We start from the raw sequence: 26,068 nt of genomic DNA on the forward strand, positions 1-26,068 counted from the left end.
AGGAACGGAGACACCTCTCCTCTCTCTCTTCAATTGCCATAGTAAAAGGCTTTAGCCATGATTAATGGATGTATTCTGAAGTGACTGGAACTTGCCTCTAGCTAACTGTAACTCTTTAGTTAAGCTCTCTTAGATAATGACCCCTCCTCCCTCTCCGAGGGTAAATCTGTCACCATTCCCACCCCTTCCTCTATTATGGGATGAGAATTTTACAGAGCCACTTCTAAATAGCCAAGCTGTTATTGTTATGTCTTTGGAACGGCAGAAATTGGAGAGTGCAGGTGGGAGCTGGCATTTACCTCAATATGGCCGCTCGTTTAAAAGTCAATGAAAGAGGAGAAGTGCTGAGTAAAGTGTTAAGTGGAGGCGGGAACATCTGTGATGCTATTTTCCTCCGTTTAGAAGCGTACTGTGTGTGTGTGTGTGTGTGTGTGTGTGTGTGTGTGTGTGTGTGTGTGTGTGTGTGTGTGTGTGTGTGTGTGTGTGTGTATTGTTTCTACTGTTGTATTATACTGATATACACATTGATTTTACAGTGCTATACATCATGTCGTCAACAGTTTTATTGTCACTACGGGTCTGTGCTCTTTTGTTTAAAAAATCCTGATTAGGATGTTTTGCAAAATGAATCTTCATTTCTCTTAAAACTTTATGTCAGTCTACTCCATATGTCGGTTGAGTGACTGTAATTATGTGTACCGGTCCAAGGATACACAGTTTTTGTAAACACTACACATATTTTCTTTTTCTATGCACAGTGAAGCTATTTTTCTATGCACTGTAAAAAGAATATAGGTACTTTACAGGGTAAATAGAGTCTGAAAGGGGGTAAACACCCATGTACTGTATATGGGAAGTTGTTTGGTTTCTCTTGGCTCAGGCTTATTGTGTGGCTGTTGGCCAGTGTACTTTGCTCAGATCAACAGTAGCCCTGTGTGAATAAAATGCAGTGCTCTCGTTTTTTCAATGGAGTCTGTTGGCATAGAGTGGGTGTCAAAAAAGTTTGGTGTTGCAACACAATGTAATGTGGTAAAGTCCTGCATTAACCAATTCACAATTAATCAGACTTATGATTAAACTGAACATTCTGGATCTTATTTGTCCCAAATATTTAAACAACACCCCCACACTAGTGCAGCCCAATATGTGTTGTTTTAATGCGGGGCTCTTTTAGGTGTGAATCCCTGCTAATAGTCTGTTCAGTCCTGGTATTAACATTCATCCTGAGTGATGCGAATAACAAGCACTAAGTTCCGGTCTGAACACATCCATATGTGTCTAAAAAGTGTCCTGAGATTCAAACACTTAAACCCAATTTGAAGATAGGGACACATGTGGCCACATTCTTTTCGCTGTGTGAACACAATTCTGTCCTGGGCCCCAAAGTTTATGCTTCTCAGTGCCCATACATTGATTTGTTTGTAGCCACAATACCAACACTGACCACCACATCATAACTAATACTTTTATTAAATTGGTAAAAACTTTCTCCATACCCATGCACATTCATTCATTCAGCCCCTCCTGACTCAGCTCGCTCTATTCTCTCTATCTCTCACTCGTGCCGACACATACGCACTGGCACACAAACATTTAACAGTCTTCGCAAACACAAAATGGCAGTCGTGGTTCTTTACATACTGTATGGAGTGGGGAAGTGAGATCTGATCACCAGTGGTCACATTTAGGACGCAATCTGATGCACTGACCACTGGATCTCTCAGGAAAGGTGTTAATACCAGATCTGAACAAGGCCCAAGAGTCAAAGCAATGCTAGCAGTGTGTTAGGGATGCAGGGCTTAACCTCTCTTTTCCTATTTGTGCTATGGTGTTTCCCCTTTGCTTTTGTATCATGTACAGTAAGTCCTGTTGGTGATCTTGTGTGTGTGTTCTGCTGGGTGAGGTATTCCCACCAGGTCTCCTGTGCACCTGAACTGCATTAATTAACCAGCAACTCACCTGAAGTGGTATATAAGCCTCCGGTCCCCAGCAGATCATTCAGTCTCTCAATGCAGTGACACTACAGTAATCCATGTCAGAGCCCAATTCTTGATGTTTTTCTCATTACTTAGTTTGACTGGGAGTAACTCCTTTTAAACTCTGCTCCAGGTTCACTTACAGTACCTGCTCCTGCTCACCATGTCTAGCTTTGTCCTTATCTACCAAACTGAATGGCATGTTCATATCTTAGGCCCTGTTCAGACCTGAGATATTTGATCATACGTGGACAGTGTTAAGCACTTGTGATCAGATCTCCCTTTCCTGCTCTATATTCAAATAATCAGGCACATCATTTGTGTTCACGGATACCATATGGCCTTGTTTTTACCCTATGGGAGTTTACAGATGTGTCTGATGACACTATTTGTGTGTGTTGTATGCACAAGATGCACTTTCTTTAACCTGGCACCAACAACTCACACACACAACTCCCGAAACTTAACCGATACATGTGACCTCAGCCACATGGTCTAACCCAGGGGTCGGCTCTTCAGCCCCTCTGCACTGGCTCCCTGTACAGTGTGCTTTCAATGAAAGGCGTTCATGTTTTTCGTGAACAACGAACTGAACGAATCATTTTTTAAATCATCATCATATCAGGCCATCATGTGAAATACCAGAAGCGAGAGAAAATGTGTGTGTGTGTGTGCTCCCAATCAGTTAGTGTTTGTTTGATTCCAGAGTTTATGAGGCTGCATTTAAACATCATGAAATGACTCGTCAACATGTTGTGCTCAGTACAACACGAGACGTGACGCTCACAGTCAGGACTCAGTGTTAAAGTGAGCGGAGCGACACACAGACATGATCCGACACCATCGATTAATAACACACGATCGTAAGTTTGTCACCTAAATCATCCCAATAAAAAATAGAACAAATGAACGTGAACTAGTTCATTGTTGGAATCATGAACTATGAATGTGAACTAGTTAATTTTCATCTGCATGAACTGAACTTTGAACTAGTTCATTTTAAGTGTGAACTGGCACAACACTGAGTATAACTATATATAAAACTTTACAAGCTGTGTTATCAAATATGTTTTGCGGCTTCAGACAAAGTGTAATTGGTGGAAGAATGGGCAAAATGGCTCTTTTGATAGTAAAGGTTGCCGACCCCTGGTCTAACCCTTCCATGTGTTCCTTTGTCTGGCCACCGCTGCCATTTAAAAAAAACACATTCACACACGCACACACAAACACACACCTGCATACTCACATACACACCTGTACACTTTTAGTTAGTTTGTGTGTTTTTAATTTTCATATTTTCATAATAAATGTTTTCTTTAAACGCACATGAATTTTGCCAACCTCTACAATGCCAATAGCTACTGATGTGGTTGTTTTGGTTATAGCTATTTATTTAATTACTATTAAATAATTATCTTTTTCATTCCTTTGAAGGGTGGTGCCCCGAGGTAACTTTAATGTCAGTGAAAGTTATTATTTTATATGAATTTTTTTAATATGAATAATAAATATATACTGATATATTCATTGAATACCCAAAGGCAACTCATTTAATGGTGCCATGTTTAAGCCAGAGTAAAAATTTCACATCATGATGTGAAATTTTGAAAATGTTTAATCTCTAGTTGAGACTAGACTCAAATCGGAACCAAACTCATTTCAAATATCCACAGCATAATAATAATAATTATGATTATAATACTCTCTCTAAACAGCAAAGCTCCTTCAGGCTGCACACATTGATATCATCACTTACTAAGGCATGATGTGTGGACAACGTGAAATAAACTCTCACATCATTTGTGTCTTTCACAAGCTGAGCCGCCAGGCTTTTCTCTGTGAAAGAACAAAAAACAACCAACGCTTTCGTCTCTGTCAATCTGTCGGAGTTGCTGGGCGAGAGACTGACAGACAGTGTGGCCGTGCTTCTCCTCAAGTGGAGAAGTTCATTACAGCTCCAAAGCAGCCATCCATCAGACAGGGGACGGCTCTGGGATTAGCTACTTCGCTGGGGTCCCACCTTCCCTTGCAGGATTATTCTCACATCTGGAGAACATCATTCAACACAAGGGGATCCTTTTGTTTATCCTACTCCCTTGCTCATCAGCAGTGAGGGCAAGAGATTCATTTTACCTGACAAATAGGAGTGAGACAGATAATCACTTTACCCTGCTGTCAGCCTTTTATTGCTAAAGTCAAACTGTGTCGATCAACAGAGCTGAAGGGATGAAATAACAGGGAGTGCTGTTTATATCTAATTCTTTCATGCTTTTTAATTCACTTTTTTAATTAAAACTTTGTAAAAAAAAACTTTTTATTATGTTGAAATTATATGAGTGAACATACCAGAAATGGCAATATAAGATGAAACATTGCAAACGTTGTTATACTACCTGCTTCTTCCCCAAAGCGCTCATTTCCCGCTGCCACTCAACAGCCTCCACACCACAAGAACAGCATAAAAAGGGTTTTATTTATTTGGCTAATAAAGGCTACCGCAGCGTTTTTCAAACAGTGGAGGAGGAGTAGCTGGGACGGCACGGTGGAAGAGACATGAGGCAAATGTATTGTGTGAGAGGAAAGAGACACGTACATCGGAGAGAAACTATGATTTACTTTCAAATGAATGTGATTTGGCTGCTGTTTTGGTCCAATTATCAACCCGGTCTTGTTATCCTGTTGCCATAGCTGACAGCAGTTGTTCACAGGGGACCAGAATATCCATCTATTACCAACATCACTAATCCTTTGACGGTCGCGATGGGGCTGGAACCAGTCCCAGCTGACATTGGGCGAGAAGTGGGATACACCTGTCACCAGTGTATCACTAACATACGGAGACAACCATTCACACTCACATTCACACCTACGGTCAATTTAAAGTCTACAATGAAGTTATCCATCATGACTTTGAGTGTGGGAGAAAGCCAGGTTACTCGCAGAAACCCCCCAGAGCCATCAGGTGTGAACCCACAACCTTCTCGCTGTGACGTGACTGTGTGAACCGCTGCACCACTGCCCCGGGGTGAGCAGTGAGACTACATGAACTTAGGTATTGTGGTTTTAATTTTTGTATATATTTATTTATTGGTAAATAGTCTAATCATACATTTCACTGCCAGTTCAGAGCTATACAGCCAACTTCTCACTCTGCTCCAGTCACCAGCACCACCATCACACACCAAAATTCTTTCTCTCTTTCTTTTGCCCACTTTGCAAACTTCTTGTGTAACACTGTTTACCTGCTGCTGCCTCTCAGTTGTATTTTTCTAATTACAGACACACAAACCTAAATAATAATGCATCCAATAATGATGCCATGACAAACTACAGACAATTACACCAAAAAAACTACTACAACGCAAACATCAAACAAGGTGCCTCTAAAATGGGGAGGATGAATGTAGAAGAATACTAAAAGGGCTGCATGGAGCGATGTTAGAGTGAATATTTGAACGGACCTGCACCAGAAAGCAGTTGGTAAAAGTGGTGATAATCTGGAAATTAGTGAAGAAGGTGCTGTGGGATCCAATTCTGGCCATACTTGTATTTCACAAGCATTTGAGCTTGGTGCTGAGCATCAGTCATTGGCCCTTTTCAGATCTGGTATTAACATGTTCCCTGAGACATCCGATCACTCATGGAGAAATGCTTAGTTTGTCTGTTCACGCCTGGCATTAAGATGTGTCCTGAATGTGTCTCTTGTGACCACTTCTGACCCGATCTCATGTCTCTGCTCTGTATGTGTATAATGACATATGCCATTTGTGTTCGTGACGACCAAATTATGTTTTTTTACCCAGTCTGAGTTACTTGGTCACCAGTGTCTACTTTTAAATGTGGTATGAGTGACTGGATCTCAGGACGCATGTGGGTCAATCAGAATTTGATTACTTTGCGCTGACCACTTGTGATCGGATCACCCAGGATGGATGTTTATATCAGGTTTTGAAAGGTTTGAATAGCGTTTTCTAAAACTTGAAGATTAGAATTGGATCAAGAAAGAAAGAAAGAAAGAAAAACTTTTGCACAAAAGTTGTATCTATTAAAACTACACTGCCTGATATTTAGGGCCCAAGTCCCCAAATATACCCCCAAGTCTCGACTGATATTTTGAATCTCCACTGTGAACTCACAAAAAAGAGGGAGTGTATTTTAAAATAGAGATAAAATACATGATTTACATAACATCCATATTAATGACAGTGAAATAGCTTCCTAATCTGATGACAGATAATAATTCGACACAAGTGTGTTTCCACATTAACACCTCATGTTTCCAAATTTATGCTTATTATACTCTTGACACTTCACATATTCTGTTTGCCACTTTTTATTTTAATTTATTCCTCATTGTAGCAACAACCAAAGTTTAGTCATTAGTTTTAACATTTTATCAGAAACTTTTCCACCAGATCTCTTTGGCTCGGGAATCAGGAGAGTGAATGTAGCGTAGTCACTATGCACACTACTGATTGGTCAGGGTACGGGAGCTGTGAGGAAGTAGTCTCTGCCTGTTCTGTCAGAGAAAACACCCGAATACTCGGGCCAGTGCGCCTGGGAGACTTTCAATGTCCAATTTTTACTTTTAGCTGGAGCTGACGGGTGGTCAAGGGAGACTAAAGCCCTACAGCTGACAATGTGCCTCACAGGTGATGCTCTGTCCTGTCTCCACTGCTTTCGTAAGAGAACAGACAAGATTGTGATGCATTTGTGGGGGCTGAGGAGGAGGACGTTTGGACATTGTCTTCAGTCTTCTCAAAAATGAACAGAGTAATTGATGCAGGAGATCGGGAGAACCACTGAGGGCATTGGACAATAAATTTTCCCACACAGCAGCAGGTATAGGTACAACCGGTGCACCCTTGCCTGAGCCTTGCAGAGGAAGAGTGGCCTGCAGCGGTGGCTGAAATGACTGAACTGATAAGGGCTGTGTCCCTTCAGGCAGCGTGCCATCCTGACCACAGCCCCAGGGTCTATTGGCCCCAGGGTCTACATGTGCCGTGCCCCCACTCCCACCCTGTCTTCACCGACCTCACCACCATCAGAGATGAACAAACTGCACAGCCGGGAGGCTAGGCTCCAGCTCCGTCAGAAGCCAACCCAGTCTCATCAGAAAACGTACACCACCTACGTTGGTCCACTTGGAAAAACGTAGTATTCTCACAATTTGGCCTCTCAGATTGTGAGATACCTACGTTTTTGTCTGCCCATTGTTTTGCATTGGCCTGTGCCCACGTCACGTGACTCTCAAGTTCCCGTCTGCGAAAATGAAAACATGGCGGACATTCCTTGTATTTTCAGATAAAAATGTCATTTTATAATATAGTTTGGGCATTAAAATACATTCTGACACCATTTCTAGCGAGAAATATGCTCTTTGCTTCCACAATCTTCAGCCAGTTCATGCTTACGATCTATATTTTATTAGTTATCACGAATATTTTTCAGATCTCGCCAGAAAAATCGTAGTAATGTAACGTTTTTATCGTTGCTATGGTGGTTGCTGTGAACGCTGCCATGCCGTAAACCACGTCGTAGCGTGCTGTTTGAATCATCGTCCGTGCGTTGTGCCGTTCAGTGAGCGTGAACGTTATTCACGTTATTTGATATTAATATTTGATGATAGATTACACCTCTAATTCGAAGGATCTAAGAAGTCCCCGAACTACATTCATACCGGACGGCCCCGAGTGCGCATGGTGAGCGGACCCGTCATCTTGGACGGCTTAGTATAGCGAGTGCACATTTTACAGTATATATGCCTATTGTGTATTTGATAAATTTGATATGGACTGATGATGAACATTAAGATTATTTTTCGAATATCATTAATACATTTTTATCTTTACTTTTTTCATAACTTTGTATTTGTATTTCTGCTATGTAAAGAGTTGTTTGTACATACTGTTAATCTTCATGTGCTCTGTAATAGCGATGAATAATAACAAATCTGCTGTCTACTTGAATTTTAATTTTTGTATTTTGTATTACTGTATAGAGATGATAGACATACTGTATAAGGCAATATATCAATTATATAATTTATATATAAAATTCAGCAAACAATTCCAGCAGCAAATGGTTTTAGCAGTTCACACAAGTTGGGGTTTGAAGGGTTTTAATGTACCATACATACAAAACAAATTTGACTACATTCCTAAAATATAAATTAACAGTAAGCTAAAGAAACAGCAAGATAGTCTTTTCAATTAAACAAATACAAATAATAGTAATATTACTCTATTAATATATACTGTATATACAGTATATATTGTATATACAGTATATATACTGTATATATATTGACATGCTCTGTTGTAATACATCTATATATCTATATATGTGTATATATATATATATATATATATATATATATGTATATATATATGTATATATACGTGTATACATATGTGTATATATATGTATATATATATATAAGTAATATTAACAAAAACTCTTGAAAAATAAACACTTAACATTGAACCTTTTATGTCACATTTGTGTGTGTGTATGCGTTTTGTGTATATTCATGTTGTGTGTATGTATGTCAACTCCCGGTGTTCTCCTTTGGCACACACTGCAAGCGCCACGTCTTCCCACTGTAATTAACCAAGATTTTTTTTTACATTAGCATTGAATGGAATTCAAAACTTGACAAGGAAGAAGACATTAAGAGACATTGTACATACCACATGGAACAGGGCTCCCGCTCCACCAGTCCATTACGTTCCCCTGAAACACATTAAAACATGTTTACCATTAAAAGCAAACCTATGGTCAGATGACTTTACAGTTTGAAGTTGTGGTGATTGTAAATACAGTTAGTATCTCTGTAGTACAACATTTTTTTGTACAACTACATTTTTTGACCTCAAATTACAACAAATAAAACCTTCAACCTTTTGCTTTTCAGTACCTTCTTCACCGGGTAATACTTCTCTCCTCCAGTGATTGAATGGTTGCTTCTGAAAGAGCAAAACAAGAGTACACTTACTTTCAATCTGACCTCATATATTTTAATATTAGCATTGTTGCACAATTTGATAATCAATTGTCAGTGAACATCCTAATACTCCTACCAGAGCTATGCATTTAGCACATGCATCATGGAGATCATGGGAACCTACTGGAAATGCTAAAAAACTGGGTGTGTCAATCTAGGGCTGCAACAACTAATCGATTAACAGTCGACTTCCACTCCAACAAAAACAATAGTGTTTGGGGTTCCACAGGGTTCCTTCCTGTGCACTTTTAACTTGACATGATTCCCCTTGGCTTTATCATCAGCAAAAATAACATGATTACGTTGACCAGCAACATTTCATCTCATTATCCGCTGATGACTTCAAACCCATTAACTATTCAGCTGGTTGGAAAAAATAACCACTAGATGGCAGCAAACCTTATTTGGCTTTAGAACAGGGAAAAAAACAGATCATGCTTATGGGTTTTAAATCATAGACACTAGGGCTGTACAAGATATCTAAAAATTACGGTCATCGCAATATCAACATGGGCGATGTACATATCACAAAAGACTGCTTGGACTGCGATAAATGGTGTTCAATGTGCCATGTATTCACGCTCTGCATGTCAATATATTTGGCCAATTAGATGGAGCCCTGCTGCCCTAGATAATAAATTAAAGATATTCAGTTCATTGTGCGCCGGCTCTGTCAAATTTCGTACTGCCTCCTTAAAAAATTGTTAGTAATCACGCTTGTCCCGGGCCAAATTGATGTCTATAAATGGATGATTATATAAAAGAATTGCACAGCTTCTTTAATATAGTCCCAGAATCTGAGGGAAAGGTAACGGCGCACAAACACAGACTCCGCTGCTCACTTTTCTCACTTTAGTCGCCCTACGACATATGTTTGTGAGTCCAAATCCACTAAAAATATGTGAAAAGATAAAAAATCTAAAGAGTAAACATGAATGATGAGCTCAGTTTTAGGGATCATATCCATTCACACACTCAGATATATATATATATATATATATATATATATGAATATAATACTCCAATGTATTACCACAATATCACAACTCTAGCAAAACAAAACAAATTTCCATTTACATAATGTGATGTAGTGTCATGACAATTGTAGAAACAAAGTTCACAAACATCAGTCATCTTTAGGAAGATTTCAAAGGTTAGTTACTCTGACCTACATGTGTGTATTATTTACTTGTGTAACACCTTAGTAAAAATACGTTATTGTGTTCGTTTTCTAAAAATGTCACCACAACATACCCTGATTCAACATGGCACTGGGAGGCTGCATGTCAGGACTGGTGGAGGGTTGTTTGAGAGGACAAGCGGCCAGTTGGCTGATGGGTGGCTGGTTGGCAGGGATGATGGAGGGTTGGTGAGTGGAGGGATGCTGGTTACTCCAACCTCAATGGAACAAAAACACATTAATATCAGAGTAATGTTTTGTGGTGCATACTAGCATATTCATTATTTTCAATACATATAAATAAAATACATCCATACAACTTAATTTGATCTATGCTTTAAATGTGGTGTTTATGACTTTGCAGTAGACTGAGCTATATGTTGAGATTTCACATTCAAGTTAGTATACACATACACACTACACTATACTATACATTCCTAACGTTTCACACCAAACTGAAACGTTAGGAACCAATATAAACTCTGCTCCATGGTAATTATTAACAAATGCCTAATACTTTTCAATATTGAAATAGTAAAATTGCTCGTCCCATACCTGTCCAGGAGCATCAGCTGTTGTGGAGCGTGTCAGGATTCCCGCGATGATGACAATGCCCGCCCCCTACTCTGGTTCTGATTGGCTAACCCCTGACCCTAACTCTGACGGTCCTCATTCCTAAACACCAATACATAGCTCTGGTGCCAATCAGGATTACTAGCCAATCAGAGGGAGAGTAGGGCGGGTGATGACTTCGTCATCCCACAGGCCCCCACCACCACCACCATCCCTAACTTGCAGCCACCCTCCCCCACACACACTGTGTACATACTCTCTGGACTACTTATGTATTCTCTCACAACAATATTTATACTTGTGTCCATATATTATGTCCATATACTTACACCAATACTCTTCTGCATGATATATTTTGAATACTTCTGAACATTTTTATGTGTTCATACTGTATGTATCTTAGTGTATTCATTTTCTACTTTCACTACCAATGACATTGACTCTGTATAAATCTATGGTATCCATCTGACTTGATACATATATCTGCATTCAATTTGGGCAAGTGTAGACCTAATTTTCCTTGTGAAACACTTTTCATATCACAGTCTTCCCTTTGATTTTTAACATTGCTACTCCCTTCCCCTAGACCCCAATGCAGCATGGTCCCTGGTTTTCAGGATTACAGTATAGAGTACCTAGTGGGTGCATGTTTTAAGAGGACCCAAATATGAACTACTAAGACGTCACATTGTTTCTCTTGAGCTCATGGAAATGACCTTCACCTTCCACCTACTGTCACCTGAACCATACCGTACTGGGTGTGATTTGAGGTTTTGACTGTTCATACCTGGACTATAGCTTCACTCAAGTGGTGGGACAGCCTCACACTTGGATGTAAACCAATTTTAGAACATATTTGCTTATACTGGAGATCTTTTAAAGTAATGTCCCAGAAATGATTTCTGATAGAAACCCCTGCCTCATTACCGCTTACCAGCTACTGATTTAAAGTGAAACATCTATTGCTGTACTGCTGTGTTCATTTCTTTGATGTTAAGAATGTTTCTCATATGACCTTATCAGATTGCATTGTGAAACATCTGGGTCACCTAATTTTAGTGTAAACGAGGGTGGACTCTGACTTATGACTGGATGTATTTAGCACTGATACACAAGCTTGATGTTACACATCTTAAACAATATGATATGGGCGCCACTTAGACAACCAGACCTGTGTGCTTTGCTGTGACTATAAATGACTGAAACCTCAGATAAAGAAAGTAATTTTCTGACTTCAGTAGCTGAGGTACTCTCTACAGAATGTAATGTGCCCATTCTACTTCAAATCCATTTGATCCTTTTGTGTTTATTTTGCTTAAAGCAGAGCATTCACTGCTTTAACTCAATCAGCATCTTATCTGCCAATAACATGGTGTAGAAGTGCAAGGAAATCCCAATATGTTATGATCAATGTCATTTATTATGCACAAAAATTACATTAAGGCAGTTGCTGGAAATGATATGATCAACAATTCTCATGCAAAAATACAAAAATAGTGTTTGGGAGAGGGGTTTCAGAGGAGGGGGCAGCTATGGAGAAAGTTCTGTCACTCCAGGTTTGCTGCTTGGTGTGATGGAGACAGGAGGTTAGCATCAGGAGCGGAGGCTGCAGGAGGGAGTGTGGAGCTGGAGCACAGTGGTACAGCTTCACTTGAGAAGAACTGAAGGACACAAACAAACCATAGTGTTAAATTCTAAAGATGGTTCCCTCTATGATTGCTATGCTAAAGCTAACAGCTACCCAACACAAAGCTAAGGCCTTCCTAAGGCTGCCAGGAGTAGCAACAGTAGCAGTGCAGCAACAGAGTTATTCACACGTTTACCTAATCACAGCATCTCAGTTCTTGAGCAGCGAAGAAGTAACTCTCCATGTTTTCCTCTTCAGAGGAGGAGCCATCCAAAGACATTGTTGGCGTTCCAGAATATGTCGGACCCACTGCAGCCTGCTGAGCTTGAACTTTGTGCAATCTTCTCTTGAGCACACAGAGTAGACCCTCATGTCCCGTCTCCGTAAATGCCTCAGTACTGCCTGAGAATATATGATAAAAAACAAAACGTTTTAATAGTGCGTTTGTGTGTATGTATATATACACATACAAGGCTTTCTTTTCTACAGAAATCTTTTTCCTGAGTTGATGTCTCTGCTTATTGCCATCTAGAATGTGAAACCAAACACTAACATTTTAATGCCTCTGCAATAGCCAGTTGCCGGAGGCATAACTGTATGTTTCGGGTTGTCCATCTGACTATTTACCTTAAAGTCAAAGGTCAAGGCCACAATGACCTCATCTTACGGTTTCAGTTGTCGAGGTTACAGTGACATTTATATGAGAAAAAGTATGTAGAGATATGTACACAGAAACTGCACTGGTTAGTGGAGTCATACCCAGTGCAGTAATTCTAGTTTGTTTTTATATAAATGGGTTAGCTATTTTTACAATCTACAAATAGTAATCAATACATTTTGTCACAGTATGTTACACAAAGAAATTGGCATTAAAGTTGGCATCTTGTTGTCTCACCAGCCTGACGATACAGCTGAAATCTTTGCTGCTTAATGCTCAAATAGAGTCCTCAATGGCGTTCTGTAAGTCATTTTGATTGGTTGGTCCTTGTGAAGAGGAGAATAAAATGAATTAGTGCCAATATCAGTTTACAATCAAACCTTTTGTGTAGACCTTGTGTAAACAGAGTCAAAGGACATTGTGCAACAATGACATACATTTTCCACAGTACCTGTCGTCCACTGCTGAACATCTGACACCCATTACTGGACTGTGTCTTCCTGTAGAGTGGTGATGTTCTCAAGGTCCTTTGCACAGTCTGTCAAAACAAAATCAGAGTTACAAAATGTTAATGCTGCACAACCCTTTGCAGATACGGCTAGTATTTGCACACCACATCGGAGCAAAACAAAACTGCAGTCTGTGAAGCAAGCAGTTTTGTAGATATAAGGAAGTGCAAATATTTCTGCCCGGAACATATTCAGTCCCTTAAGCAAAAAAACAATGGCCGACAGCAACCTCAACGCCTTCGTCTACTTACAGACTTAGTGAGTCTCTCGTGTTGCTGCCCACTGACCGATACAACATCGCTCTTTTCGAAAACTAATGAAGGCAAATTCACACATGTAGACAGAAATAAACAGTATAAATTAAAAGGTGTAAATATTGCTAACATGATGTTTGATGGGGTCATCATTATACATAACAGAGGAAAACTTTGCACATCTATTTCGTGAGACAGGCGACAGGTGCGTAGGAGAAGGATAAATTCAGAAGGTGGTGGGGTTTTGTTTTCTACTTTCCAAACATCATTATTCATAAATAAAATTGGTAGGGTACAAGAAAACGTTGCGTCGTAAAATAAGGGACAATGTAATATAACTACGTGTTTTGTCGTCTCATGGATGTAGTCAACCAAGGAAGACACCTCAGAATCCTTGGACAGAACAACAAAAATCAATCAAGTCTCAAACATATAAAAATATATACATATTTACAAATGTACTGTTTATGGCACTCTAAATTTTTACCTGGTTGGCTCTTAAAGCCGTATAGTTTACGGATCCCATCCACTGCAAAAGCCAACATGGAGGGTGTGCAGGGCACTGAATGCTGCACCTGAGACAGCCTCTCAACTTCAAATTTGGCATAGGTCTATTCCAGTAATGCATTCTGCATGGTATCCCCACATATCTTAATCTGCTAGAAAAAGACAAAATCCAACACTATATTATAGTAAATATATTGGAAACATATTGCAAGCAGTGGGTAATTAGTTCCATTTATACTCACCGACCTAAGACTTTTGTGCGATGTTCAGGCATGCTAACAAAAGCTTGCCGTGACATTCCCAGAGCCGCAATCTTGAGATCCTCATATTTAGTGAACCAATCCACTGCATACAAGGTTTTAAAATTGACTGTTGCTGGCCAGTACCCACTTTCAACTAGATCAGCAATGTCCACTGAAAAAGTCTTTGAGTGTATCGCCCTGAAATTCAAAGACAAAAAGCAATTATTTCAATGCACAAGCAATCTTAAATGACATTACTGCATACATTTTTTTCCCCAAAAAACATTTAGATTCCTTCCAATCAAATTTACTTGCCTTCCTGTGGAAAAAGTTGTTTTCCCAGTTGAACAATCACAGCAGGGAAGCATGCTTGGTCAAAAATCAACCATTCTAGGAAGCAAGGGAAAAATAATTTGATGTACTAAATTCCAGTAACATCAACGTTAGTCAGCGGAGGTATTCTTTCAGTGTGATATTAACTTATATTTCACCCAGCGTACTTTGGGGATTTAATAAAAAAATTATATTTAGTATATTATATAAAATGGTGTTTGTGGTATGTAACTTAAAAGTACCTCTTTAATGGTAGGAGAATTTCTCTCCCTCATCTTCCTCGATGTATGTGGATGGTGGCAGTGGCTTAAACCCGGCTTCTGTTTCTCTCCAGGTCTCCTTCTCTTTGGGAGAGGCTGCCCTTCCTGTTCCTCATCAAGCAAAACAAACTGTTCGGTCCCAGTTTTTGACGTTGCTGAAACTCCTGTAGCTTCACTTGGATCCTCCTTGATTAAAAAACAGAACATACCAATTGTTACTTAAAATGTATCATAGCTCCAACATCTTGTTTTGAAAACATTATTGTCATATTGCATACTATAAATTAAACCAAATTGATCTGATATTGTGGAGTAATGGTAGACAAATACATCCCTTGTTAATCTAAAGCATTCATAAATCAAAGTTCAATCATAAACCACCCTTAATTTGAAAGACGAAATCAAACTATCACACTCCAAAAATAGGGAAGCTCTCAAAACTTAGAATGAATGTATAGTGAAGGCCCCACAATGGGCCTTTCACCCTGCACCCTACACTGTATCGTGTACAACTATTTTATGGGCTGATTCGTGGTTTCTGTTAGTTTCCTTATACCATTACATTATCTGTTTATGTTTATATTTATATTGTAGCGTCCCTCAATGATGAGCTAAGCGTCTGGAACTGGTCTCACCAACCATGTATTCACATCCCAGGTAACACAGGCTACAATGGGCCGTAGCCTGAGTACAAACAATAGAATATTAGCAAATGAATAGCATCCATTGTCTGTATCGACAGACTCCAGATTCGCTGTGTCAGCACTCGGACTGTAAACCCAGATCGTTACAATATTTAAAAACAAAACAAAATAAACTACTTACCTGACAGAAGGATTATAACATCGTCGTCTTCCAAGCGCTCCATGTTTATGACGTAGCTTTGTGTTAAATGGACCGGAAAGTTAAAAAAACTTTATTTACGAAAGTCACACGACAGGTCCGCTCACGCATGCGCCTTCGGGCCGCCTCGGTATGAATGTAGTTGCGGGACTTCTTAGATCCCAATTAGAGGTGTAATCTATCATCAAATATTAATATCAAATAACGTGAATAACGTTCACGCTCACTGAACGACGCCAGCGCGCGGACGATGATTCAAACAGCACGCTACGGCGTGGTTTACGGCATGGCAGCGTTCACAGCAACCACCATAGCAACGATAAACGTTACATTACTACGATTTTCTGGCGAGATCTGAAAAATATTCGTGATAACTAATAAAATATAGATCGTAAGCATGAACTGGCTGAAGATTGTGGAAAACAAAGAGCATATTTCTTGCTAGAAATGGTGTCAGAATGTATTTTAATGCCCAAACTATATTATAAAATGACATTTTTATCTGAAAATACAAGGAATGTCCACCATGTTTTCGTTTTCGCAGACGGGAACTTGAGAGTCACGTGACGTGGGCACAGGCCAATGCAAAACAATGGGCAGACAAAAACGTAGGTATCTCACAATCTGAGAGGCCAAATTGTGAGAATACTACGTTTTTCCAAGTGGACCAACGTAGGTGGTGTACGTTTTCTGATGAGACTGGGTTGCAGAAGCAGATGACAGCCCAGGCCATGGACTGTTCACTGCTATGTCTCTGTCCCGGTGGAAGTGCCCTGCACTGCCCTGGTGGGGTCAGGGTCGGCAGTGACGTTGGTGAGACCCAACATGCTACCAGGTGGGATCCAGCTAGAGACCGGTATGGTGCAACTCTGAACAGTTAATAACTGCCACCAAGGAGGTTATGTTTTGATTGCCTTATCTGTCTGTTCACATGATGACTCAAAAATTGCTTTTCTTTAGAAATGAATCTACTAAAAATTTAAATGAAAGCCCTCATTTAAAAATGTATTCAGACTATTTCTCTTCTGCATACAGGTAGGTCCTTGAAATATGTTGTGATATATTTTTGCTTTAGTGACTTTTTTAATGTTTTCACTTTATGTTTACAGGTCCTTTAAAAGTGGATTTACGGCTGTACACTGTTTAATTGCTATTCTGCCTCATCTTGTATTTACTGAACAGTTGATGAACAGATGGGGGCTTGTATAACCCCCATCAGCGATGGCTTTGATCTGGTGCCTGAGATTGTTCCTTTAAAATAACATTTAACAACAGCTATTTCAGTGACAGAACATGACACAGAATGTGACACAATGGAGATTGAGGGTAATAGGTTTGATGTTAATGATAAGGGAATGTATTTAGGGCTTTGCATTGGTTGGAGATAAGAATAAAGGGTTTGCAGCTCTAACTATAATCGAATGCAGCCATTGAAAAACATACATCGTGTATGTTTGAGATGTTGAAAAATCCTTTAACAGAAAGATGAAGCCTCCAATTTTTTTTTTTGCCATTTCGGACAAGGGTTTTAAGTTCTTACATTCCCAAACTCCACTTTCAATGAGAGAACGACACTCACGTGAAACAGTTCCCTTACTCACATATCAAGATGCTAAAGGTCAAAGGTACAGTATGAACCTCGGTGCTGTTTGTGCGGTGTGCTCGACACAAAACCTTGTTGGTGTTAGTGTCGCAGCTGCAGGGAAAAGTTCCGGTGTCTTTTCTCCCTGCAAATGAAGCAGAAACACAAGCCTGCCATCATTGTTATTCCAGTCACAGCGACTGACAAACAGCCATCTCCAAAAAAGCCCCAGCCACATAATGAGATGTGAAATATAATAAGCAGAGTTGGCACGAGGCAATTTCAAAATCCGTCGTCTGATTTTTTTTCTCCCTCCCTCTCTCTCACTGTTTATCACCATGTTTTTGTTATATCCATTTTCCCTCCATCTCCCTGTCTCTCCCTCTCTGTGTGCTGAACATTGTTTTCATGAGATGGGAATCCCTCCACTCTTCAGGGATTGAGGGATTAATGAGACACTCACTCCTCAGATTATTTCTCACTCTTGAGAAAAAAACAAATGTCTGAAAGCACAGATGGCATTTTTTTTTCTGCCACTGCTTTTAAGATATTTGATCAGATCTGATTTGAGACGGGGGTTATTCACTTGTTGAAGACTTTTCTTAAAAATGCAAAAAATATAAAACTATACTTCAAGAACCTATTCACACACACACACATACATACAAAGTGTCTATTTAAAGGGCAGCAAATCCATTTTCACAGCAGGGGTTAAGGTCTGCACACTAGGCTTCTGGAAATCTGTGAATAACAGGAAAATCTCTCGTAACTACAGGAAACACATTTACACATCACATCCACCGTGTAATGTAAATTACAAGAATGTGGATTATAAAACAGTATAAGATTTGTCATTTATTATTATACTTGTCAACAGGATTTAAATTGAGAATAATTAACTTCAAATTATTGACAGGCAGAATGGGCATGTAAATTCCAAAACAATAAAATATGATTTGTAAGTAAAACAACATGATGTTGGAATGTTATTCAGTAGCATCAGTGGTGAAACTATAGACGTGTGTGAACAATGAAGTGTCAGACAGATAGAGAGCCACACAGAAGGCTGTGCCATTTATATTCAGAACAGTTGTTCTTTATTTATTTTTCCCCATCAATGGTGGATGAACCTAGTTAAGTTATAGCCATGGAGAGTGATGATTGGTCAGGCTTATAGGGTAAGAATATCAGAGTAGAATGATCAGAGGAAGGGTAAGGGCAAATCTTGGCCCACCTAGGGTGAGAAAAAAATGATGTGCTGTTCCAGATCTAACTTTTCCTTTCAGTCAGGTTCCTGTGACACCCAAAAAAGAAAAATAGACCATAGTCTGTATATGAAATGGACTTAGACTCCGGGTCTGGAAAGTAAAGCCATTTCATCTTCAGGAAATCTGTCTTTTGGAGTGTTAATGTGTACATAGGCAACTTGATTGGGGCTGGCTGTGGCTCTGGCGTTACAGCTGACGTCCTCTAACCAGAAGGTCGGTGGTTCGATCCCAGTCTTCCCCTTTCTGAATGCCAAAGTGTCATTGGGCAAGATACTGAACCCCAAATTGCCCCTTCTCTTAGAGAAAAGTGCTGAAGATAGATGCACTGTGTGTGAATGGGTGAATGTAAAACTGTACTGTAAAGCGTTTTGAGTGGTCATGAAGACAAAAAAAAGCGCTATATAAATGCAGACCATCACCAATAACTTGTGCTTTTAGAAGATGTTACACCTCTCAGCCAAGAAGCTTCCTCAGTTCTAACTGACTATTGAGAGGTTTCAGGTTTCTCCAGAGAGTCATTGATGTTAAGGAAAGCTCATGGGGAAAGCCTGAAACCTGTTTTATCTTGAATGACCAGCAGTTTCTATAGAATGACAATATTATCCTACTTCTCACTTGATTTATAACTATAAGTAGTCAAAATGATTTTTTGCTCTCATTCTCTAGTTTCAAGTGGCCAAAATACCTCAAGACAAATGTGGGCTTTTTTTGGCAAACATGCCACTGTACGTGAGGTGTAATCTGGATGTGAACCTAAAGTTTTGTGTTGAGTTTGCATGCTCTCCCTATGTTTACATTAGTTTTCTCAGGGTATTCTAGCTTCCTCCCCCAGTTCAAAAGCATGCATTCAGGGTTTAGGTTAATTGGAGAATGTAAATAGTTCATAGGATTGAATGTAAGTGTGCGTGGTTGTTTGTCTCTATATGTCTGCCCTACGATATGCTTGTGACCTGTCCATGGTGTATCCCGCCTCTTGTCCTATGTCAGCTGGGATTTGCTCCAGCTTCCCCTGCAACCCTCAAAGGATAAGGGGTAGATGGAGGAATGGATGGATGAACGGATGGATGGATCTCTCCACTCACCAACATTTTTATAATTGTTAGTTTTGTAAATAACTTTGACTTTTGTGACTAGTTATCTTTGAGGCACTTGAGAAACTATCTAGGGACTGGGCCAGGTATGGTTCTAAAACTGACTCCATGCACTAATTAGGTATTTAGATCGTTTTCAGAGTCATTTTTTCATTATATTTATATCTCTGATTCAAAGAGCATCTGATAGACCTGTTCCCTCTTTTTAGTTCACCTATTTTGTTTGTTTGCACCAATTTCTTTGATCTCCTTAAAATAAATAACTTATGTTTACCAAAAAAAAAGATTTTATGTTGCTTTCTTTCCTACTTTTGAGCTCTGTCTTAACAACCTTGAAATACTTCCTGTCCTTTGTAATCAATCTGTCCGTAAGTGATGGAGTGGAGTGGTGCAACTCTCCTCCAAGTACTACATTCATCAAGATCCAGTAGGAGATTTATTTATATCTTACAAAAGCAATGAGTGGATAATGATATCAGCATGCAGAAATTCTTTCGGATGCCAGTGACGACTCATGAAAACACAAGGACAAGAGCTGAGCAAAAACACTTGGGTGTGTGTTGATGGCATGCATTTAATTAGTCCAATCTGTGTGTCATTAAAGGAGAATAAAACTGGAAGGGTTCTCATGACCAGGGATCAGTTCTCCACCATTTATGGAAGGCAGGCTTCTGCACGAGGTTAGATAACTGCAGGTATCTCACAAAGTCTACCTGTAACAGGGTCTATACTGTATTCATTTTGGGCATAGGTATTAGTTATCATTAAATATACACTGATCTGCCAGTTTGTACCATTTCAATGTCTTAGCAAGTGTATGTCGTGTTGAAGCTTTTTGCTGACTGATTTATTTATATTCAGGACACTTAGTGCATATTCTTCTATGCATTCGCTCTGTGTTGGGATAGGACGTTTGCTTACTCATTTTTAAGGTATAATATCCCGTGTCCAGAGTATCAGCTAAGAAAAAAAGGCTAAGCTACCTGATTACTTTGTCTCTTTAGCTGTTGCCCAGGGAAAGCACATATGTAGCCTTCGACTCTTTGCTGTCCTGATCGCTCTCCCTCCCTGATGTCCCCAGTTGTCTCAGACTCTGTGGCAACACACGCTCCCCTGGCCGCCTGAGGAAGGTGGCCAGTCCTTGAATACTGCAACTCCATAGACGCTAATGCTGACACTGCTAGATGATCCACGGGTCTACACCAGAACCTGTGTATAGCTCCACACCAAGTCCAGCCAGAGCATTGTAGTTTGAATCTGACTAACTGTGTGGCTCATTTCAGCACTGACTGACATTACCATTTACAAGTAAGTTTTGCCAGATTGACAGAGGCTCCAATCATCACCTGTGGTTGGCCTGCGTGTGAAGATTGAAAAACACATAAAAGCAAATTGAGATGATTTTTGATACTTAAGATATACAATAACATATTCACCTTGATATCAAAACTTGAAATAAAACCCCAGAAATATGTGAAACATTTTAGTCAGCTCAAGCTGTATAGTAACATTTAAATGTGTCTTTTTCTCATTTTCTGACACTTAAACATTTCCATATGTTAATATGGTTACGTTTACTGTCAGAAGCAGAACGATGTATATCATTTATTTTTATTTTGTCCATAATTTCATACTAATACCAATACCAGAAGTATTTATATACGTGTGTGTGTGTGTGTGTGTGTGTTTTAAGTGAATATGTGTGCATATGTGCTCAGAAAAGTATTTTAAGTATGTGACATGTTTGTGTATTGGGAAGTGACTCAATTAATCACCTAAGGACAATGAATATTTATTATATAACAGGCTCCAGTATGTACAGATCTCAGCTGCCAGGGTTCTCACCTATTCTTAGCCCTAGCAGCTAATCACCCCGACCATCAACCATCTTCACTGGCTCCCAGTTAAATCCCAGATCACCAACAAATCCCTCCAAAGCCTCGCTCCGCAATACATATCTGACCTACTTCGACCCTACACCCCATCCAGGAATCTACGATCCTTACACCGGACTCTGCTCCCCATCCCCAACACCAGACTGCAGACCTTTGGCGACAGAGCTTTGAGTGTAGCAGCCCCCACCCTCTGGAATGCTTTGCCAATAGAGATTTGCAAAGTCACATCCCCTGGGACATTCAAAAAACTACTCAGTACTCATCTTTTTGAAATTCTGATATGATATGATATGCATATGACCTGATCTGATACAATTCAAACTCATATTATATACTGATGTGTGTGTGTGCGCGTGCACATGTGTGAAGTATTAATTTAGTGTCGTGACTGTCCATTAATCATTAAACATAACAATTAAGCTTGGTGAATGCATTTAACCAAATCAATGTACACGTGTACGGCTGTGGCTGAGCGGCAGAGCAGTCGTTCTCCAACCAGAAGGTCGGTGGTTCCATCCCAGTCTTCCCATCTGCATGCCAAAGTGTCACGGGCAAGATGCAGAACCCCAAATGGCCCCTTATAGAAACTGTGTGGATGGCAAACTATAAAATACTGTACTCTACAGCGCTTTGAGTGGTCATCAAGACTAGGAAAGTGCTATATAAATACAGACCATTTGGTAAAAGTCAAACATTTGTGTTGAATTGTGTTATGTTGTGATAAAGCTCACTCCCCTCTTATGCCACCCATCTCTCTTCTCCTCCCCAATTTTTCTCCACTCACCCCAACCGGTCGAGGCAGATGGCCGCCCACATTGAGTCTGGTTCTTCCAGAGGTTTCCTCCAGTTAATGAGGGTTTTTTTTCTCTCTGTAGAGTCGCCAAAGTGCTGCTTGTTGTGGAAACTATTGGCTTTTTGTATTATATTGTAAGGTCCCTCTACCTTACTATGTAAGTGCCTTGAGAAAATGTATGCTGTGATTTGATACTATACAAATAAACCTGAACTGATATGTTAGGCTCACTTAATGTTATCAACTGTGGCTCTGTTTAAATCCAGTGCGCTGCAAATTTGTGCCGCTTCCTGGTGGGGTGTAGGTCAGTTTAGCTGTGGTCACTTCTGTGTCCCTGAGCAGACTACTGATAAAATCAGACTTAGACCTTGTGTTATTCACTATTGTTAATGTTAGGTAGACTCTTGTGTCTTTGCCATTGAAAGAAAGAGTTCTGTGCAGCAGTAGCAGCCTGGTCTAAGCAGGTCTGCAGAAAAGACAGCAGTGAAGAAACAGCTGTTAAAGAGAAGAGGGGGAACAAAGGGACTACTGGGGAAACTGGTGTTTATTGACCTGGTAGCATCATGGGTCATAGTCCACAGAGTGATTAATGGTAGCTGGTTGTTAGATTCATGGGCAGTGGTTATGTGTAGGTGGGAATTCTGAAGTAGAGTTCAGTTTAAATCACAGAATGAAATAATTCATATGTGGAGGCCCTGGAGGCCTGACAACTTTGTGACGAACGGACCGCAGGTGGTGAAAATCTGTGGTCACACCTGCTCTACACTGATTCTGAGTGCAGGAGCTATATGGGGATTGGTGCTCAGTCCCCTCCCGTATACTCTGTTTACACAGAGCAAGGTAATTCCAAGCTTGCTGGTGATACCACTATCCTGGGCCTCATCTCAGATGGTGATGAATGAGCCTATATAGAAGAATAATCTGGTAAAGCATGTCCCCATGTGCTTCAATGGAGCTGGGGTGAAAAGAGTCGGTAGAGTTTCTTGGTGTGCATCTCACTGATGAACAGATTTGATCTCTTCACATGGACATGATGGTGAAATCTGCTTATCAGTGCCTGCTTATCAATTTTTTGTTTTCCCTTTTTAAATCATCCCCAAAATGTATACAACCTTTACACACTTCAATCACAAGATGCTCTCTCAGAAAACCCTCCAGAGCTCATTATGGGCATCAAACTCATAACCCAGCAGATAATCTTTCATTAGCATTGTCTGAGGAAGGCTGACAAAAAGATCAAGGACTCCAGCCACCCAACATACAACCTGTTTATCACACTGGCTTCAACCTGCAGGCCGTCAGACAAGTGAGTAACCACACTGAACACTGGGTATGTTACAATGCTTCATAAGCAGCTAATCTCCTCCTCTGATGCAAAGGACTAACTTTGATTAAGGCCACATTTATTTATATATATAACTTACTTCTTTTAGACATCTCCTACTTATCATATGATGTTTATAATTTGTTGTAGAAGTCTTCATTGTCACGGTAACAATAACAATCATGCTGACAATGGTCTTGACAACAGATGATCCCTGACAACAGATTATTGTATGTTGACTCTTACCAAACTATCATTTTGCACCATGCAACCCTGTAGTGATCTTTTCTGTGTTTTCCAATTATGTCTGCACATTTTTTCTCTGCAAAACAAACAAATAAAACAAAAGAAAGAAATAGGATAATTTTTTTTTTTTCATTTTCAAATGACATTATGTTTGATTAAGATAGAGATTGCCTCATCCTGTGACCTTCCAAGCGCAGGACACATCCAACCAGTATCTCACCCCCAACGTCTGATTGCAGGGCTCATCATGACTGCTGGCTCCCAGCTGCAAGGCTATTATCTTTCATAGAAACTGATGTCCCTTCAAATAACATCTAGCAGTACACACATGTGTAAATGTGTGTGTGTGTGTGTTAGTTGAAACAAATGTATGGGTAAGGGAGGTTGCGGGGGTGACAGAATCACGTTACCACCCTGCTATTGACCGCCACAGGGCTTGTCTTCCTGTGGTAGACGCAACATTAATCAAGCATCTCAGAGATTGGGATCTAGAAGGAAACAGCGAAGGAGAGACATGAAGGAGGCTCGTTGTCAACTGTGAACCATTGTAACCATTTAAATATATAGAATGAGGCCATGCTGACATCTTATAATAACACATGATCTGTATCTACATACATTGTGACATCTAATCAGTTATCAGACTCTTGTTTTTTGTGAATAAAGATCTTCTTGGTACTGCTATTTGTAGCTTTGGGGGTTGATCATGCTATAGACTATTTACACCTGCAAAATCCCAATGCATTCTGTGATGTTATAATCTGTTTCTTGCGGAACCAAAATGCAGAACACAAACACAGCAGAAAGATGGTAGTAAACAAAAAGGTTTATTGCTCGATAGCTGGAGCTGGAGTGGTGGTGGCAGGCTGTGGAGATCCAAAGGTCCTGGCAGGTTGAGGCCGGAGCAGGTTAAGGTGAACAAACGAATGCTGCGCAGCTGGTTTGGTGAACGGACGATCTGGCGACGACAGGAGAGATGAGCTGAGGTTTTGTAGACTGAGAGGTGGAGTTGATGAGGAGATGAAGCTCAGCTGCGCAGGTGTTAAACAAGACGCCCCGCCCAGCTCCAGGTAGAAGCCACACAGGACAGGAGAAACAGTGGGGGAAGGGAAAACACAGAGCACAAAATGAGGTAGAAAACCTACCTTGTGATCAGTCATACCTTCTATTAAATCTGTTTTCCCTTCTAAATAAGTTAAAAAAAATGAACCCTAACCCTAACCCACGTCTACTTTGTCCTGAAGACAAAGAAGAGCTTCCAGAACTCGGTCTCCCAAGGTCCTTCATCTTCACACCTTTGTGTGAAACCTGCCACTGGACCCAACTTCTGACTATTGGTCACTGTGGGCCTAAGGACCCATGAAGTCACCAGGCCAATAAAACCCCAGTTCGCCCTCCACTCTCTTTGTTATTACTTCTGCTGGAGGAAAAGTGTACCTCTCTCCTTTCTCTCAACTTCTGCTGGAGGAAAGGTGTACCTCTGCTGCTCACCCAGCCAGGGAGACATTCTCCCTACCTCCAAGCTCTTCCGACCACGAAGCAGGCCTGCCTGAAGCATACTGCTAAAACTTAATAAAAGGCAACGACGTGAGAACCTGCCTAAGCACTTCAGAGTGGCCACGACACTGGACTTCAAACAGCACATCAAAAGGGACCATTCGTCCTCCTTTCATTGACTGGTAACACAACTTGGCTAACTTCACTAGGCTATGCACAGGACTGTTTAAATTCCATTAGTGTGATGTTTTATAAGTTTGATTTGTGTTGTTATGATATTTGGTAATAAGTTATTGAAAGCTAGGTACAAGGCTTTAACTATGAAGATGCTGCTGGCAGGGGGCACGAGACAAGGTAAATAACTAGCAAGTCATCCAAAGAGTTGAAGAGAAACTAGCTTAACA

General features: G+C 40.2%; 3 long non-coding RNA genes across 3 annotated transcripts; all 3 read right to left on the reverse strand.

Moving 5' to 3' along the window:
- Positions 1-8,843: 8,843 nt before the first annotated feature.
- Positions 8,844-10,826, reverse strand: LOC118112512. Its single transcript, XR_004697233.2, has 3 exons — positions 10,718-10,826; positions 10,237-10,380; positions 8,844-8,944 (listed from the first exon to the last, which is right to left on the reverse strand). It is a non-coding gene; the product is annotated as an uncharacterized LOC118112512 (long non-coding RNA).
- Positions 10,827-12,598: 1,772 nt separating this feature from the next.
- On the reverse strand, positions 12,599-14,182 carry LOC118111861. Its single transcript, XR_007032827.1, has 4 exons — positions 14,126-14,182; positions 13,472-13,558; positions 13,258-13,346; positions 12,599-12,764 (listed from the first exon to the last, which is right to left on the reverse strand). It is a non-coding gene; the product is annotated as an uncharacterized LOC118111861 (long non-coding RNA).
- A 161-nt stretch (positions 14,183-14,343) lies between these two features.
- LOC118112398 lies at positions 14,344-16,036 on the reverse strand. Its single transcript, XR_007032828.1, has 4 exons — positions 15,951-16,036; positions 15,108-15,311; positions 14,533-14,730; positions 14,344-14,442 (listed from the first exon to the last, which is right to left on the reverse strand). It is a non-coding gene; the product is annotated as an uncharacterized LOC118112398 (long non-coding RNA).
- Positions 16,037-26,068: the final 10,032 nt, after the last annotated feature.

Source organism: Hippoglossus stenolepis, chromosome 7 (genome assembly GCF_022539355.2).
Source record: "Hippoglossus stenolepis isolate QCI-W04-F060 chromosome 7, HSTE1.2, whole genome shotgun sequence".
Classification (NCBI taxonomy): domain Eukaryota; kingdom Metazoa; phylum Chordata; class Actinopteri; order Pleuronectiformes; family Pleuronectidae; genus Hippoglossus; species Hippoglossus stenolepis.